We start from the raw sequence: 18210 nt of genomic DNA, 5'->3' as shown, positions 1-18210 counted from the left end.
TAAAATAAAATTTTTATTTAAGACACAGAGACAGAGAATGAGTGGGAGGGGCAGAGGGGGAAGGAGATGGAGAGAATCTCTAGCAGACTCCATGCTGAGTGTGGAGCCCCACTCAGGGTTCGAGCCCATGCCCCTGAGATCGTGACCTGAGCTGAACCCACAAGTCAGACGCTTAACCAACTAAGCCACCCAGGTGCCCCTACATTCTTCTCTTTTTACCCATTTGGTTAAAATTTCCCCACAGTGAAATCTACCCTCAAAGGGAGAATTATTCCAAAAGAGTGTCAAGTCCTGGACAGGGCTCTCAAAGATGCAGGCATTCGAAGCCTTGCGTTGTGTGCAGAATTCCCAAGAGGCATCTTTGCAAGGGGTACGGTGACACCAGCTGGGGATGCAGAATGCAGACCCAGGATCTAGAAGCCAAGACTTGTTGTGCCTCTTGGGCAACTAATTTCTCCCCCTGAGCCTCACTTTCCTCACCTGGGAAATAAGGCCTGGGTTAGACACCAACCGTGGGAAGTGCCAGACACAGGCCAATTAATATTATTTAAACCTCAGGCACTTGGCATTGCTGTCTCTCCAGCTCATCCCTGCTGTCTCCGTGTCCCCACCATGACGTGTGTTTGTTTTCCAGAGGTCCCCAATCTGGGTGGAGTTATATCAGGAAGCTGGACGGGGTTATTGCTTTCTGTGGATGGTGACTTGGACACTGAGAGATGACAAGAGGAACCATGTCCTGGGCCCTCATCATATGCCAGGCCCTGCCCTTGGGATGTTTATAGCCTCCAGATGGGCAGATGCTAAGTCATCATTACTGTTTATTAGCCATGTGGTTTCTGTGTGCCAAAGACTTTAAAGAGAAGTGTAGTGTAAGGGGGACAGAGAATAGGGTGGAACCCTGTTATTTAGTCCCCCAGCACCCCAACCGGTATGGGAGTATTGCCATTGTTCACAGAAGAACTGGAGGCACAGAGAGGTTGAGGAATAGGCTTGAGGTCACATAGCTAGAGACTGTTTGAGCTCTAGTCTGGGGACCCAAAGAGCTGCTGGCACATGAGAAGCAGAGGCTCACCGTTTCCTTCTTACTGGCCTCAGTTTCCCTGACCCTGTTGTAAGAGGGTCTGATTATATCTGATCTCTGTAGGCCATAAAGGAGGTGGATGTCTTGTCCAGAGTAGGTTCCCTTACTCTATCTCTTCCAGGTCACCTATAGGCCAGCTGGGCATCCCAAGGTGCTTCTGGGGTTTCAGGCTGTGGTCGCTGGTTCATGGGTCCCTCCCAGAGCGAGCAGCATGGCTGCGGAAGGCAACAAACAGCCCATCTCTGCTTGCAGACACATCATCGCTCAGCTGACAGTTGTATATTTCCTGGGACCCAGAGCTCCCCTGGCTCTGAGGGAGGCATGTCAAGAATCCTAAGCTCCAAGTCCTGGCACTCGAAGCTGATGGCTTGCTAACTGTTGGAAACAGTTGTTTTCCTATTAAAACTTGGCCTCTGGCCCCTGCCATTTGACTCCTCCAGCTGTGGTCCAGATGAAGCAACTGGGCTTGAGTGGGGCAGCCAGTGATTGGAGTGGGCATCAGGGCATCAGGGTGAGTGGGAGTGAGTGGATGAGGGGGTCAGAGGGAAACCAGCAGCACTGAGCTCAAAGGCGTTCCAGGCTATGGGCCAGCAGGGCCTGACCAGAGGGGCACTCTCAGCCCATGAATGGATCATCACAGTGTCCCAAACCCTGCCATTTGGTGGCCACGGCCAATTAGAGGTTGGGCCCTGGGAGGGGCTCCCACACAGATAGATGACCTGCATAGGCAGTCAGCCTATGCTACCCTAGGTCCTTTCTTGCTCCAGGCCAGCAGCTGCCCCAGGTGCCTCCTCTTTCCACCCCTTCAGTTCTGGGGAGCCAAGGAGGATGGGCCAGGACAAAAGATAAAGTATGGACGAGGCTGATGGAACCACTCTGATGCCAGCACTGAGGCCCAGCCATAGGCTGGCATGAAGTCCAGATGGTTCTGTGTGCCCCACGCTCAAGTCTGTCTCCTCCCCTTGGCCCTGTCACTAGCTCAGACCTCCCAGACCCCCCAACTTCTGGAACCATGAGTAGGTTCCCTGACTGTGAGGGTCACCCTCCATATCGTGTTCATGCACGAAGCCAGTCCTCCAAAGAAAATCTTACAGCACGTCACTTCCCTGGCTAGTACCTGTCTACACCACTGAACCCAAGTTCCATGGCCTGGTGGGGGAGACTCTCCCTGTTATTCCCCCTCCCCCTTACCCCTGTATGTACAGCCATGCTCCCTGCTGCCCTGCTCCTTCCAGCTTTGCTCTAGAGGATGCTCTGTTTGCCTTCAGTTCCTTGCTCTTTCTCTTGCTGTCCACTGTCCTGGATGTGCCCTCTCTTTATGGAAACGCTGCTGAAATACCACCTCCTCTGAGAATCCTGCTGATTCCTCCAGGACACCTTAGCAACAGTGCACCTGATTTAGGATCAGTTCACACTGCTGCCTTGGCCAGAGAGGACCCAGAAGCTAGGGACCTGGTCAAAGTCATCTCTGCCCCAGCCCCAGCCCCAGGCACAGGGTCTGATTCCACAGGCCTGGTGGCTTCTCAGGAAATGTCAGCAGCCTCCTGCTTGATCAAAAACAGCTTTTCTGTTTTGGAATTTCAATGTGGGAACCTCTAGTTCAGTAGTTTTGGTTCATTCAAAGTACTTTGCTGTGTGCAGGAGTGTTTGTAGGAACTTTGTTTCTAGTGTTTGAGGATAAGTTTTTTTAAAAAGTAAAATTAGGGTGCCCTAGGTGGCTCAGTTGGTTAAGTAAATTTAAGTACCTGCCTTTGGCTCAGGTCATGATCTCAGGGTCCTGGGACGGAGCCCCATATCCCTGCTCATCAGGGAGTCTGCTTCTCCCTCTCCTTCGGTGCTCTCTCTCTCAAGTAAATAATACAATCTTTTTTTTTTCTCTCAAGTAAATAATACAATCTTAAAAAAAAAGTAAATATGTGACCTTTATAAAAATATAAAATAAACATGTATCAAAGAGTTTACTTAACTTGTTAATTAAAGGAGGGAACCCGGTAAGATGTTACTATCAGTTCAAAGGAGAATCCAAAGGTCAGACACATTTATAGATCAGAAATATTGAAATAAACTTGCAAATGGAGGCAAAACTGACTTTTCCACGGTGGGGGAGGTTTGTCCTTATATAAGAACCATTTGCACTGCTATCAGTTTTCTACAATTTACAGAGTTGTAAAAGAGTTTGAAGACAATAAAAGGCTCAGAGCCCCTACAAAATCAGAACCAGATAACCTAGAAGAGGGTGTTCCAAGGACACATAGTTTTCCATTGGAGAATCCAGGAATCTTTGTTGCATCATGCAATTTTCCTTCCACTAACAGCTCACAACTGGAGACAACCCAAATGCCCATCAGTAGGAAAATGGGTATAGCATGGTATGGTAAGTTCATACAATGGAACACTATACTGTAACCAAAATGTTATTAATTTTGCATGCCACAGATGTGTGTAACAAGATGGACGAATCTTGTAGACCAAATGCTGTGTGAAAGAAGGCAGAAAGAATACAGGTTTCCCTTGCAGTCTGAAAGCAGAATATTTCTTTTTTTAAAAATTTTTTATTGGTGTTCAATTTTCCAACATATAGAATAACTAACACCCAGTGAAAGCAGAATATTTCTATGAAATCTTTCATACACTGAAATGGCACAAAGCAAAGAAACAATTACCATAATTTATACAGAAAAAATTTTTGCATGCTCCCAGGCCCCAAAAATAACCTCTCAGGCTTTTCTTATACCTTAGGACACATCTTGCTAACAGATGCACAAAACAAACTGAGATAAAGCAGAAATTCTCACAGACACATTTCAAAACTATGGCAACTCAATGCTGGGATGCTGAGTATGCTTCTCATGGCAGGAGTTTGGCAATGCCACTCTTGCTGCTCAGAATGCCCACCTCCTCAATAACTGCTAGCTGCAAAACAAACATCGCTGTTAATTGCTTTTCACCTTTTCTTATAAAAGCAGAAGTCCTCTTTGCATTTCTTTAGGTTAGCAAAAGCAGGTAATGATGTATCTGTTGTAAATGTAAAGTGGCATTACACAAACTTTCAAAAAGCAGGGGATACCCATACAGACTTGTAGTAGGCTGAATAATGGCTCCCAAAGCTATGAGATCCTAAATCCTGGAACCTGTAAATGTTACCTTGTTTGGGGAAAGGTTCTTCACAGATATGATAAATTAAGGATTTTGTGATGGGGTTTATTCTGTATTATCCAGGTGGACACTAAATGCCATCACAAGTGTCTTCATAGGAGAGGATCAGAGGGATATTCACACACACACACACACACACACACACACACACACACACACGAGGTCATAGACAGAGGCAGAGATTGGAGTGACACAGCCACAAGCAAAGTATCACCGAAGAATGCAGGCATCCAGCAAATGTTAGAAGAAGCAGAGAATCTGGAGGAAGCTCAGAGCTCCCAACACCTCAATAGCTGATTTCTAGTCTCCAGAACTATGAGATGATACACATCTGTTGTTTTAAGCCACCAAGGTTGCGGTCAGTAGTCTGTTACAGCAGACCTAGGAAACCAGTATAGTATGATTCCATTTATTGAAAAGCTCAAGAACAGTCCATATTAATCTTGAGTTAGATGTCAGAATGGTGATTAACTTTGGTAAAGACCTAGTGATGAGGGGAGTGTAATAGGAAGACTGCTAAAGTTCTTTTTTTTTTTTAACCTTCACTTTTTACATTTCATTGAGTTGCACATTTATTTTGTGTCCTTTGTTTGTATTTTTTAAAGATTTATTTATTCATTCATGAGAGACACACACAGAGAGAGAGGCAGAGACATAGGAAGAGGGAAAAGCCGGCTTGCTGGAGGGAGCCTGAGGCCGAACTCTATCCTGGATTCTGGGATCATGCCCTGAGCCTAAGGCAGATGCTCAACCACTGAGACACCCAGGCATCCCTATTTTGTGTCCTTTAATATTAAAAAGTATTTTGGGAGCATCTGGGTGGTTCAGTCAGTTAAGCGTCTGCCTTGGTCTCAGGTCATGATCTCAGGGTCTAGGACTGAGCCCTGCCTTAGGTGCCCTGCTCAGCAGGGAGTCTGCTTCTCCCTCTCCTTCTGGCCCTTCTCACTGATCATGCTCTCACTCTCTCTCTCAAATGAATAAATAAGACTTCAGAAAAATGTATATTTTAACACATGTGTGGCTTGTCAGTATTAGTGAGGTGATGGCAGGTGCTGGGAACCAGACAGTTTTCTCCTGTTTCTGCCATTTGCTGGCTTGGTGGCCTTGGGCAAGTGGTATAACAACCTCTTTGAGCCTCAGTTTTGTCCTTTGTACAGTTCTCACAGGGCTGCTGCAAGGATCTAAGTCATACTGAGTCCTTTTTGAACTCTAAATGCCCACACAAAAGCAGCATTAATGTCCTTCACATTTGCTAGGCATTTCTTGGGTGCTGGGCATGTGCTAAATATTCCTCAAGCATTATCCCACTTCTTTCCCTACAACAACTCATAATAGCACTCATTTTGCAGATTAAGAAAACAGAAAGGCAAAGACAGACAACTAGTAAGTGATGAAGCCAGGATGTAAACTCGGGCTGTCTGGTTGTGAGGACCATCACCATCATCTTAGTCCTACACTAGGGTTGAATGATTATTTTCAGAGTATTAAAAGATTGTGGCTATTCTCATTTTAAAGAGAAAAATGTAGATCAATATGTATAGTGGGCTACCATTTATGTTAAAGAAAAGAGAGAAGCAAAAGAATGTATCTGTTTATTTTGCATATTTGTTTATATTCTTTAAGTATCTTTAGAAGGTTATCAAGAAACTGAATACAGTTAGTTGCATTTGGGAAGAGGAAGTATAGGAATGAATGCCTTCTGAAATAAAATTAAATCATAAGGGAAATTATATGAACAATTTATGCTAATGATTTTGAAAACAGTCATTTTCCTACAAAAATATAATTCAGCCAAGGTAATACAGGAAGAAGCAGAAATTCTGTCTTGTGGCCTTTGGCCGGTTCAGCCGATAGAGCCTGTGACTCTGGATCTCAGGGTGGTGAGTTCAAGCCTCATATTGGGAATAGAGCCTACCCCCCCCAAAAAAAAAATCTGTCTAAATCTAGAGCCATTAATGAAATGGAATGCTTAAAGTCTGCATCCCATCCCCTCAAATATCTCAAAGCGACAAAACCGAAGAAAAACACCAGGCCTGGATAATTTTATAGGCAACTTCAACAAACATTGAAAACTCCTCTTAATATGTAGAATCTCCCAGATGACGAAGTTTAAATTATTATAAATTAATCCCAAACCAGACATGGACAGTACACGAAAGCAAGGGCCAAAATCACTTACGCACAAAAATGCAAAAACGCTAAGTAAAATACTAGTGAAGAGTCCAACGATGCAATAAAAGTTTATCAAGTCCAGTTTTTCTTAATCCTGGTAAACTAAGATGACGTAATACAAATTCACGTAGTTCAAACTAAGGAAAAAAAACCTGTGTGACAATATTGACCTAACAGAACTTCCTTAACTTGATAAAGGATATTTAGCCTCACGTTTCTGGTTGCTCCCAACCCCCGTTTAGGGTCTGTGTTCCCTGCTGCAAGGGGGGCGTCAGGCCTGCAGGGCTTGTGTGTTTACCACCACCGTGCAGCTCAGGCCTAGCACCGTCCTTGGCACACTGTAAACCTGTGCTGCATGAAAGGTGGATCTTTAGCTGAGATAAGGCTTTGGGACCAGGGGGTGCTACACTCATCACCCGGCCCCGCCGAGCACAGCATTCAAGAGCATCCACCACCCGCGGCTCCAGCGCAAAACCCGACGCGTGCGTACTGGCGGCTGAAGCCTTTTTTTTTTTTTTTTTTTTTTGGTCGTTGGCCGGGAGACAGTGCGCCTGCGCTACCCAGAGATGGGCGGGACGCGGAGTGGGCGGGGCCGCAGGCGCCTGCGCGACGGCGGGATGTGGGCGGGGCTTCGCGGCGCCTGCGCAGTCGGCGGCGACTGTCTGGGGCGGGCCGGGGGCGGGCCGAGGGCGGGGGCCGCGAGGGAGGCAGGGCGGGCCGGGCGGACGGCGCCGTGGGGTTGGCTGCTGCCCTGAGGCCGGACTCAACGGATTCGGGCCGCGCCACCGGGCGAGCTCGCCGCCCGGCCCCATCCCGGAGCCAGCGAGCGAGCGAGGCGGCGCCGCGCGGTAAGAGCCAGGCCCGGGTCCCCTGAGCGCGCGCTGGCGGGCCTGTCCATCTCCTCAGCGCCGCCCGCGCGGCCAGGCCCGGGCGACCCCGCAGACCCCAGCGGGCCCGCGCCTGCGCCGTCCCCCGCCGGGGGCCCCCCAGCCCGTCCCGCGCCTGCGCCGTCCCCCTCCCGGGGTCCCGGGCCGACCCTCGGGTCTGCGGGCCGCACCTGGCCGGGGTTGGGGCCCAGGTGCTTCTGAGGCCCTCCGCCTGCTGGTCTCTCTGAGCCGAGGGGCTGAGCGTGACCCTCGCGCCCCAGGAGAGGCTGGGGCCGGCGCCCCACAACCCTGGCCCCTGGTCCCCTTCCCCCGGCGGAGACTGCGCTCCCGGGGCCCCGAGGTCGCGGCTCGCCGAGCAGAGCAGCAGGGCCGCGGGCGGCGGACCCCGGGCCTCCCGCAGGCTCCGCTTCCGCCGGGCACGCGCCCCCACCCTCGCCCTGCGCCGTGGGGAGGTCGCCCTTAAGCGAGCCGAATCCCCCCCCCCCCTTTTTGAGACCTGGTTACATCAGGTTGGCTAAGAATAATGGGCCGTTTTGTTTCGGGAATTTTGCATTTCCCTCAATATGGCAATTGTGTGGGCATCCGTGGTTATGTTCAAGACCTTGTTCATTGTTGGGCACCTCTCCTGGAGACGACTAGGAAATAAAATCCGTTTCCACGTAGTTTCATCTTATTTACGAGACCAAGTAAGAATTCCTGTGATCTTTCAAATGTAGATACAGAGAGCCTTGCTTTTTTGATACTCTTGATAATTTGCCGGCTAGTACCGAAGCGCCCAGGAGAAATTCCCATAAATTCGCTGCCCTGTATTGATTCCTGGAAAAAGGTGTTGTAAGAGGAGCATCTGAAGCCACTGATTGTGTTTTCTAGGTTTACAACAGATTCAGGGAACTAGAAAATATTGCGGAGCCCAACAGCATTCGCTGTCAGCCGGGAGATGTATCTTGAGATGAAATCAGAGCTTTGTAGACATCAGCAGACATCAGCATAACACATGTAGGTTATGAAATAGTCAAACCAATACTGACCAGTATATCTGTAAGGAGAAGTAGGGTATTGATCTGGGGAAAGTGTTTTTCGGTAAAGAAATAGCTCACTGATCCAGTAATTTTTTTTTTCCTCTTTAAAAAATACCTTCTTTCCCCCTTTGGTTTAGTGTACACCAAGTAAGAGTCTTTAAAGACTCAGCAACCTTAGGCAGCTGGAGAATGTTTCTTTTCTTTTTTTTTTTTTAAGATTTTATTTATTTATTCATGAGAGACACAGAGAGAGAGAGAGAGGCAGAGACACAGGCAGAGGGAGAAGCAAGCTCCATGCAGGGAGCCCCACGTGTGACTTGATCCCAGGACTCCAGGATCACGTCCTGGGCAGAAGGTGGTGCTAAACCTCTGAGCCACCCAGGGATCCCCTGGAGAATGTTTCTTAACCTGCATATACTCTACGCATGTAGGAATCTTCTTGACATTCATTTTCAGTAAGAAAGTGAATATTGTGACATAGAAAAGCTTTAACCTTGCATTTTTAGGGTGGGTATCTCTACATCGTGTTGTCTTGCAATGAGATTTCTGTGAAGCGGAGGTTCTCTTTATAACCAGTTTAACACAGTATATCCTTAATTTTACATGACTTAAATGCTAGTATTGCCTCGGTTCAAAATTACTACCAGGGTTGGGTTTTCTTTTCTTTTCTTTTTTTTTTTTTTTTTTAGGGTTGGGTTTTCATAATGTATAAGACTTGTCATATAACTGTATACATATTTATTTTTATTTTATTTTAATTTATTTATTTTTAAATATTTTTTTTTATTTATTCATGAGAGACACACAGAGAGAGAGAGGCGGAGAGTCAGGCAGAGGGAGAATCAGGCTCCATGCAGGGAACTCGACCTGGGACTCTGATCCCAGGTCTCCAGGATCACGCCCTGGGCCGAAGGCGGCGCTAAACCGCTGAGCCACCCGGGCTGTCCTTATTTTTATTTTTTAAAAGATTTATTTGAGAGCGAGCATTCGGCAGTGAGTGGGGGAGTGGTGGCAGAGGGAGAGGCTCTCAAGCCGACTCTGCTCTGAGCAGATAGCTGGGCCTTGATAGCAGAACCCTGAGACCAGGACCCCGGCAGAAATCAAGAGTGGGATCCCCAACTGACTGAGCCACCCAGGTGCCCCAGACCATATACATATTTAAATCACATAGCTAACTTGTATTTAGGATTATGCAAACTGTCCAGCTCAGTAGAAGATGGATGACAGGGTATCAGCAGGCTAGAGACTCTCTTGGTTTTATGGCTTTGGACAAATCGGTTTTCCTTTCTGGATCTTCCTTTCCCTATCTGTAAAGTGGGGGGTAGAGGGGTGGGGGGAAGAGATGTAAAGGAACTTGAGTTGTCACTTCTTTTTTTTTTTTAATTTTTATTTATTTATGATAGTCACACACACAGAGAGAGAGAGGCAGAGACATAGGCAGAGGGAGAAGCAGGCTCCATGCACCGGGAGCCCGACGTGGGACTCGATCCCTGGTCCCCAGGATCGCGCCCTGGGCCAAAGGCAGGTGCTAAACCGCTGCGCCACCCAGGGATCCCGAATTGTCACTTCTAACACTTAATGGATCCTTGTCTACGGAGTCCTCTTCAACTTCCAGTAGAACTGAATCTTCTCGGGATCCCTGGGTGGCGCAGCGGTTTGGCGCCTGCCTTTGGCCCGGGGCGTGATCCTGGAGACCCGGGATCGAATCCCACGTCGGGCTCCCGGTGCATGGAGCCTGCTTCTCCCTCTGCCTGTGTCTCTGCGCCTCTCTCTCTCTCTCTCTCTCTCTGTGACTATCATAAATAAATAAATAAATTTAAAAAAAATTTAAAAAAAAAAAAAAAGAACTGAATCTTCTCACCAGTTCTATGGCATTATTTGTGGTTTGTCAGCAAAGACTGGGAGTGAGAACAAATCTTGGAGACTATCTGTCAGACCCACGAAAGGGAGTGTTGAAGGGGCCTTAGCATACGAGAAAAACAAGGACAATGTGGAGAGATTTTCACTAAACTAAATTTATTCAATGAAAAGACTGCCCTTTCTAAAAAAATATGTCATTTTCTTGGTGTTGAAATTAAGCATCTTTAGTGAAATGATGGTGATACTAAATGGTAGTATATGGTGATTGTAACTAGCGAATACAAGGTTGGTTGTTTTATCACAATAAGGTATTTTTAGAAATAAAGAGAGCCTAAAATCTTTTGTTTTGCTATTGTTATTAGGGAGTTTAAGAAAAAGCTCCTGGGGCTTTTGGTGCTAAGAAGATTAAAATGTAGATTATTTTTTAAGAGTAAATATGAGTTTACTTCGTGGCCATCTGTCCAAATCTACAGACAACTGGGAAGTTTGTGTTAAATTTGCTTAGTATTAAATATGTTAATATTCTGATTATTCTTTCCTACTGGATATAAAATGTCAGGGTATTTTTTGTGTGTGTGCTTGTGCCAACAAAATAAGCCTAGGCAGGGAAATTCCTCCTGGTGGTTGGAATTGTTAGTGGTGAATAGACTAGCTGCTGAGGTAAAGAACCCCCATGGGATTTCTCTGTCAGCTCAGAAATCTTTTAGTATTGTGGCCTTAGTCTTTTGCTGTGAAACAACATGAAATTAGACTTACAGATTGTATTTCAGATATGCCTAGAGGAAGAAGTGGCAGTGGTTTGTTCCAAAGTGAATGTAGCAGATGATCTTTGTGTCTGAGAGAAGTCTTTGAAATTCATCCTGGTGTGCTGTTAATACCAGGTAAGATTTAGAGTCATTATAAATTTTTTTTTTTTGCATTCACAAAACTGTAGTATATCAAAATGTATCAAACACATTTTAAAAGTGTCTTGGGGGCAGCCCAGACGGCTCAGCGGTTTAACGCCACCTTCAGCCCAGGGCATGATCTTGGAGACCCGGGATTGACTCCTGCGTCAGGCTCCCTGTGTGGAGCCTCCTTCTCCCTCTGCCTGTGTCTAAGCCTCTCTCTCTGTGTGTCTCTCATGAATAAATAAATAAAATCTTAAAAAAAAAGTCTCTTGGGTTAAAATGAGTAATTCAGTCTAATTCATAATTCTAATTCTTTTTTTTTTTTTAAGATTTTATTTATTTGTTTGAGAGAGAGCCAGAGGGATCACAGAGGGAGAGGCAGAGAGAGAAGCAGACTCACTGCTGAGCAGAGCGCCTGATGCGAGGCTTGATCCCAGGGCCCTTAGATCCTGACTTGAGCCAAAGGCAGACACTTAACCGCCTGAGACAGCCCAGGTGCCCCAGGATTTCATAATTCTAATTTCTGTGCTCAGAGGACTGATTGCTCTTTGCTGTCTCTAAATGCTCCATTTTCAAAGGATAATTGGGTAATTCCCAAAAGGAAATTTGTCCACTAGAAAAGAGTGCAGATCTGTCAATAGTGTTTTTCCTTACCTTTTCTCATATCATCAGTGTAGTTCTTTTCTGGTTAAATCCAGAGGTTTGCTCCTGCCTCTGTCTTTCCAAAATATATCTGTTCATAGTCACCCACACCCCTACCACCAATTGTAAGTCCTTCAATGGCTCTCACTATCTTCATAATCAGATTTACTAATCCTTATCTTGGTATCCAGGACACTTCATCACTGGGCTCTGGCCTCCATTCTCATTCCCCCACCCCCTTTTTTGGTACTTCACTGAGTTTTGCTGAATATCTCTTGGAACTTTAACTCTCTCCAATCTCCATGTCTCCCTCTGCTGGAATGTTCTTTTCTCACTTCATCCATTATCACCTTCATACTCACCTTAGATATTACCTTGCCTTTAAGGCATCCCTTGACCTATTTCCTGCATACTTGTCCAGCTCCCTGTCTAGTGAGGATTTGGTGCCCTCTGTTTTGTCTGTTCTCTCCACTAGCTAGTGACATCACAGTGCATAGCAGAGTGTGTGGCTTGACCAGAGGTTGTTAAATCTGCTAGCTGTGCTATGTGCTAGACACGTCAGTGCTATCAAGCTGGTAGAGATCACCCAGTCCTTGTCCTTAGGAGTTCCATTCCAGGTGCACTTGACCTCTTCAGCTGTAAGACATCCCCCAGCTGTTCACACCAAATTTGCAAAGTCTACTTAGTTGTATCTTAGGGTCTAACTCAAATCTTATTTCTTGAAGGAGGGGACTACCTTCTTTCATATCTGCATTATAATCCAGAAACTAGGTGGGCATTATCTTTGTTCCAAGCTTTGGAAGGTAAACATGCATTTGTTCTCTATTGCTTCCTCTTTCCCCTTTGGATATCTCCCACCTTGGGTTTTTTGCTTTTGTTTCAAGTTGATGTGTTTGGACAGTAAAGGTTTAAAAAATCAAGATATTAAATTGCAAGTTCATCTGTTATGCATATAGCCTTATGGCTTACTGGGGAGAGCATTTGACTCTTGATCCTTGGGTTGTGAGTTTGAAAAGAAACCCATGTTGGGTGTAGATTACATAAAAACCCCCCCTTTTAAAAGATTTATTTATTTGAGAGAGTGCATGCATATATGTGCGTGCACACAAACAGGGAGGGCAGAGGGAGAGAATCTTTAAGCAGACTCCCTGCTGAATACAGATTCCCCACTTGGGACCTCATCCCATGACCCATGAGATCATGACCCAAACCAAAACCAAGAGTCTGATGTTTAACTGACTGAGCCACCCAGGTGCCCCAAAAATAAATCTTAAGAAAAAAAAACAATAAGGGGGAAAGTACGTTGTCTCTTGTAAAAAGGCCCCGTATTATATACTTCTTTTCAAAAGAACTGAGGTTATACAAAGAAAAATAAAAAAGACCCTGCTTAAGCTTAGCAAAGAGGCACGCAGAAAAGCTGGCAGCACTGGTAAGATTTATAAAGAAATACTGGTTAAAAATTAAAGTTGTCCATTTCTTCCTCTCTCCCTTCTTATATTCTTGGAAAAAATCCCAAGGCAGCCATTTTCCATTTGCACCGAATTCTTGAGGTGGTCCACTGGGGCTCCTTTTTTCCAGAATCATCACAATTGGGCACTTTCTCCCAAGAGATGCTCCTTTTCTCCTACATAAGAGAAAGCCAGTGTCCTGAGTCCCACTCCCTCTTTCCCTGGAGCTTCTCCTTGTGGTTTGGTTTTATCCTACCAGGCTCAATGATTCTTGAGCAGGACTTACTGGATTTTTCTTCTTGCACATTTTTCTTTTTGAACTTTGGTGAGTTTGAGCCAGTCTTAAATCTTCTCTCCCTTGTTCTTTCTTTTCTCCCTCTCTGGCAGTCTGCATTTTCTGCAGTCTCCATTGAATTGTTACAGTTACCCAGATCTGTTGTGTCTCCCCCGTTACCAGTTACCTGCCTATCTTTTCAATCCTGGCTCTCTCCTTTTATTCTCGAAGCTTACCTCATTGCAGGTTTATTCAGCCTTGCCCAGTCCCCCTACACAAGGCCTCCAGCCTTGCATTTTTTTAGTCTTTGTTTTTTCTTATCTCCTGTCCTCTGTGCCTCAAGACTTGTCTCCCTTTCCTTCGCATACTCAATTCTTCATCATTCTTTATCATTCATGTATTCGAGTACAAGAATACCTTAGAGCTTGTATTCATTTGAATACATGACTGATGTATTCACGTATTTAATCATGTAGTCCTTTGCAAACATCTATGTTTTAAAAAAAAAATAACAGGTTTATTGAGATATAATTCCTATACCATAAAGTTCACCCTTTTCAAAGTGTACACTTCAGTGGTTTTAAGTATATCCTTAGACTTGTGTGTGGATCACCACTATCTAATTCCAGAACATTTTCATCACCTCAGAAGAAGACTTGTTCTGATTAATAGTCACTCCCCATCCTCTACTCCCTCCAGCCCCTGGAAATCCCTAATCTGCCTGTTCTGGGTATTTTATAGAAATGGAGTCATACAGTTTGTGCTCATTTGTCTGCCTCCTTTCTTTAGCATGGTGCTTTTAAGGATAGTATTCATTCCTTTTATGGCCAAATAATAGTTTATACTTTGTTGATTGACATTTGGTTTTTTTCCGCTTTTGGCGATTATAAATAATACTGCTGTGAACATTCATCTACAGGTTTTTTTTTGTGGATGAATATTTTCAGTTCGCTTGGGTGTGTACCTCGGAGTGGGATCACTGGGTCATATAGTAGCTGTGCTAAACTTTTCGAGGCACCACCAGCTATTTTCCAAAGCTGCATCATTTTACATTCCCACCAGCAGTGTATGAGGATTTCAAGTTCTCTACCTCCTCATCGTTGTAAAGTTTTCAGGGTATACTTTTTTTAAAATGGGATTTTTTTTTTTTTTTGACACTTCTGCTTCTTGTTTTCTTCACTTAATACTTCTGGAAATTCCATTAAATCAGCTAGTATCACTCTGACTCACTGTGATTAATGGCTTCATAGTAGTATTCCATAGTAAAAATACATCATTTAGTCATTCAGTTCAGCAGATATTTATTTAGTTTTCTTAAGTAAATTCTATTCCCAACATGGGGCTCAAACTCACAACCCTAAAATCAAGAGTCACAAGCTCTACTAAATGAGTCAGCCAGGTGCCCCATCAATTCAGCAGGTATCTATTAAGTGGCTCTTAAGTGCCCTTTACTCTTCTAGGCTCTGGGACAACAGCATTGAACAAAACCCCCTGTACTCTTAGAATTTACTATCTGATAGGGGAGTGGGTGAGAAGTCAGGAAATAAGTAAGTAATACAGATAGGGTTTTTTTTAGTGCAGTTTGAGTCTGTGGCAGCTTTCTTAAAGATTTTTATTTAAAATTTTTTTTAAATTTTTATTTATTTATGAGAGAGAGAGAGAGAGAGAGAGAGAGAGAGAGAGGCAGAGACACAGGCAGAGGAGAAGCAGGCTCCATGCACTGGGAGCCCGATGTGGGATTCGACCCCAGGTCTCCAGGATCGCGCCCTGTGCCAAAGGCAGGCGCCAAACCGCTGCGCCACCCGGGGATCCCTAAAAATTTTTTTATTCATAGAGACACACACACACACAGAGGCAGAGACACAGGCAGAGGGAGAAGCGGGCTCCATGCAGGGAGCCTGACACAGGACTCGATCCTGGGTCTCCAGGACCACACCCAGGGCCGCAGGCGGCGCTAAACCGCTGTGCCACTGGGGCTGCCCTTGTGTCAGCTTTCTAAGTAGTGTATATGAAGTACCAAAGGCTAGAGATTACCCTAAGTATTACAGACTGCTCTAAGTCAGTATTAATATTAATCACTTGCAGGTGGAAAGTAGAAACACTTTCTAAAGTAAAAAATGGAAAACAACCAGCTGTAAGTGTGGATGTGGAGTTTTTCCGGGGATAAACTGATGGGTCTGAAAGGTCTTGGTAGCAAAGTTTGCTTTTTTAGAAGTAGGTTCTACACCCAGCATGGACCCAGCACAGGGCTTGAACTCACAAACCTGTGATCAAGACCTGAGCAGAGATTAAGTATCAGAAGCTTAACCTACTGAGCCACCCAGGTGTCCCAGTGTTTGCATATTTATAAATTATGTCCAAGCCCTCTTACTCTGGTGATCAGTAATAGACATCCTTGACCAGAAGCCAGGTAAGATATATGTGTTAGAAGTTTTTCATGGGGGACACCTGGTTGAGCGTCTGCCTTTTGGCTCAGGGCGTGATCCCAGAGTCCCGGGATCGAGTCCTGTGTCGGGCTTCCTGCGTGGAGCCTGTTTCTCCCTCTGCCTATGTCTCTGCCTCTCTCTCTCTCTCATTGTGTCTCTCATGAATAAATAAATAAAATCTTGAAAACAAAAAAATAAAAAAGTTTTTGATGGATGCAGCCAAGAATTAATTTTGAGGGACATGGCAAAACTTCCAGGCCTATACAATAGTCTTATTTTCTTTCTGGATTTTTATGTATTTATTATATTGCCCTGTGAATTATTGCGGTTGTCTCTACAGTAAAGTCTACTCTAAATTATTCATGCTGATCCTTTGGGAAAATAATCTGGGTTATCTAGAGTTGTTAGGCCTAGAGGGAAAATGATGTCCTCTCCACAAGGACAGATTTATTTTGATGCGGAGCCTAGTTGGGCCTGCACTAACCCCTCTTGGTTGGCTCTAGAAGTAATGCAGTTAAAATAAACATTTCAGTTCTGATTTTGTTTTTTTATATTGGACTTGGAAATGAAGTTAGAAATGCACACTTTAGCTACACATTTACTCAGCCTTCCTGTTACCTGTCCAGTTCAAAGGCTTGCTTGGCCAGACCCAGCTCGATCATAATGGAATGCAAATCATTTATTAATAACCAGAATTTCATTGTGATGAATAAAATGTTTTGCAAAAAAAGTTTTTTGGCATTTCACTAACGTTCCTTGTTTTTAAATTAAAAAAAAAGCAACCTTGAAGTTTATGTTAAAGTCATATTTCTGAAGGTGTGATGTAGAATATAAAAGTCAGGAAGCTGTGTAGCTGTACTGGGATTCTTTTTTTTTTTTAAGATTTTATTTATTTATTCATGAGAGATACAGAAAGAGAGAGGCAGAGACATAGGCAGAGGGAGAAGCAGGTTCCATGCAGGGAGGCTGATGTGGGACTTGATCCCAGAACTCCAGGATCACACCCTGAGCCAAGGCAGACACTCAACTGCTAAGCCACCCAGGCGTCCATGTACTGGGATTCTTTATTTTTGTTTTTAAAGATTTTATTTATTCATGAGAGACACAGAGAGAGATCAGAGTCATAGCAGAGAGAGAAGCAGGCTCCCTGTGGGGAGCCTGATATGGGACTTGATCTCAGGACTCTGGGATCACGACCTGAGCCTAAAGCAGATGCTCACCCACTGAGGCATCCAGGCGTCCCTATACTGGGATTCTTAATCACTTTCTTTCCTGCCTTTGCTCTGACTCCCTCTCCCATCATACATGTGCTTAGTTGGGTTACATTCCCAAACTTTATTTATAAAACTAATTTAATTAATAAGTTTTATGTAGTCTCTGTTAATAGTAGTGTGGAATCTGATGAGCATCTATAACAGCAGAGCTGAAAAAAGCGTACATTTCTTGTGTACCTTTCATGAAATATGGTCCTCTCACAACACATCTTGAGGCGGTTAGCACAACTATTATTTTCCTTAATTTTATAAATGAGGAAATGAGATTAAGAAGACAGAGGTAACCGGTGGCCAAGCTTGGATTTGAGCCAGGTTTCTGACTAAAAGTCTTATGTTCTTGTTGTTGTATTATGCTGCCTTTCAACTAGGATACATTTGTCATAAGGTTGAAGGAACGACAGTGCTATTTATTTAGCCTGGAGAATGGAAAACTTAGGTGGGCATTGTTTCTCTTGTAATTGAAATATTTGATGGAATTTATTTTGGTTGCTTTCGCAGGTATTCTGGTAAATGGCAGTTCCCATTTGCACTGACATTTGGCTACATAAACTGCCCAAGATTTGTAGGAGCTGCCCTTTTCCAGTTACTACCTAGTAACAAAGGTTGTGGGATGTCAAGGGTTGATGGGTAAGGAGGATTAAATTAGATGTCTGACATGAGTCCTCTCTCCTCTCACTCTCCTTTGCTTCCTCCCTCTACATCCTTACTTGCCTGACCTCTTAATTGGTCCTCCTGTCTTCTCTTTCTTGCCTCTTTTTCCTTAAGGCACTCAGAGGCAAGTTTTAAATGTTGGATGGTCTCTTGATAAAATTTAAAGATAATTCTGTTTGCCTATTTCATTTTTCTCACATTTGGAATATATCCTCATTATTATTTTATTTTACTTTTTTTTTTTAAGATATAATTTATTTGACAGAGAGCACAAGCAGGGGGAGCGGCAGAGGGAGAACAGATGGAGGACTCAATCCCAGGACCCTCATGATGTGAGCCAAAGGCAGAGACTTAACCGACTGAGCCGCCCAGGCGCCCTATTTTCTTTCTTTCTTTCTTTCTTTCTTTCTTTCTTTCTTTCTTTCTTTCT

The 18210-nt window shown here is 44.5% G+C and overlaps 1 protein-coding gene across 3 annotated transcripts in view; it reads left to right on the top strand.

Annotated features, from left to right (window-relative positions):
- The first annotated feature begins 7136 nt into the window (after window positions 1–7136).
- SPECC1L (sperm antigen with calponin homology and coiled-coil domains 1 like) overlaps window positions 7137–18210 on the top strand; it is a 132443-nt gene continuing 121369 nt past the window's right edge. For 2 of the 3 annotated variants that reach the window (XM_055322682.1, XM_055322683.1), the window contains exon 1: window positions 7137–7257. The gene's annotated coding sequence lies outside the window, so the exon portion shown is untranslated. Of the gene's footprint in view, window positions 7258–10945; window positions 11057–18210 lie in introns of all 3 variants that reach the window. The other variant, XM_055322684.1, reaches the window with a different exon arrangement.

Source organism: Nyctereutes procyonoides, unplaced genomic scaffold (genome assembly GCF_905146905.1).
Source record: "Nyctereutes procyonoides isolate TBG_1078 unplaced genomic scaffold, NYPRO_anot_genome, whole genome shotgun sequence".
Lineage (NCBI taxonomy): Eukaryota > Metazoa > Chordata > Mammalia > Carnivora > Canidae > Nyctereutes > Nyctereutes procyonoides.
Note: the sequence above shows the minus strand (reverse complement) of the source record. Positions and strands in the feature narration are given on the sequence as shown.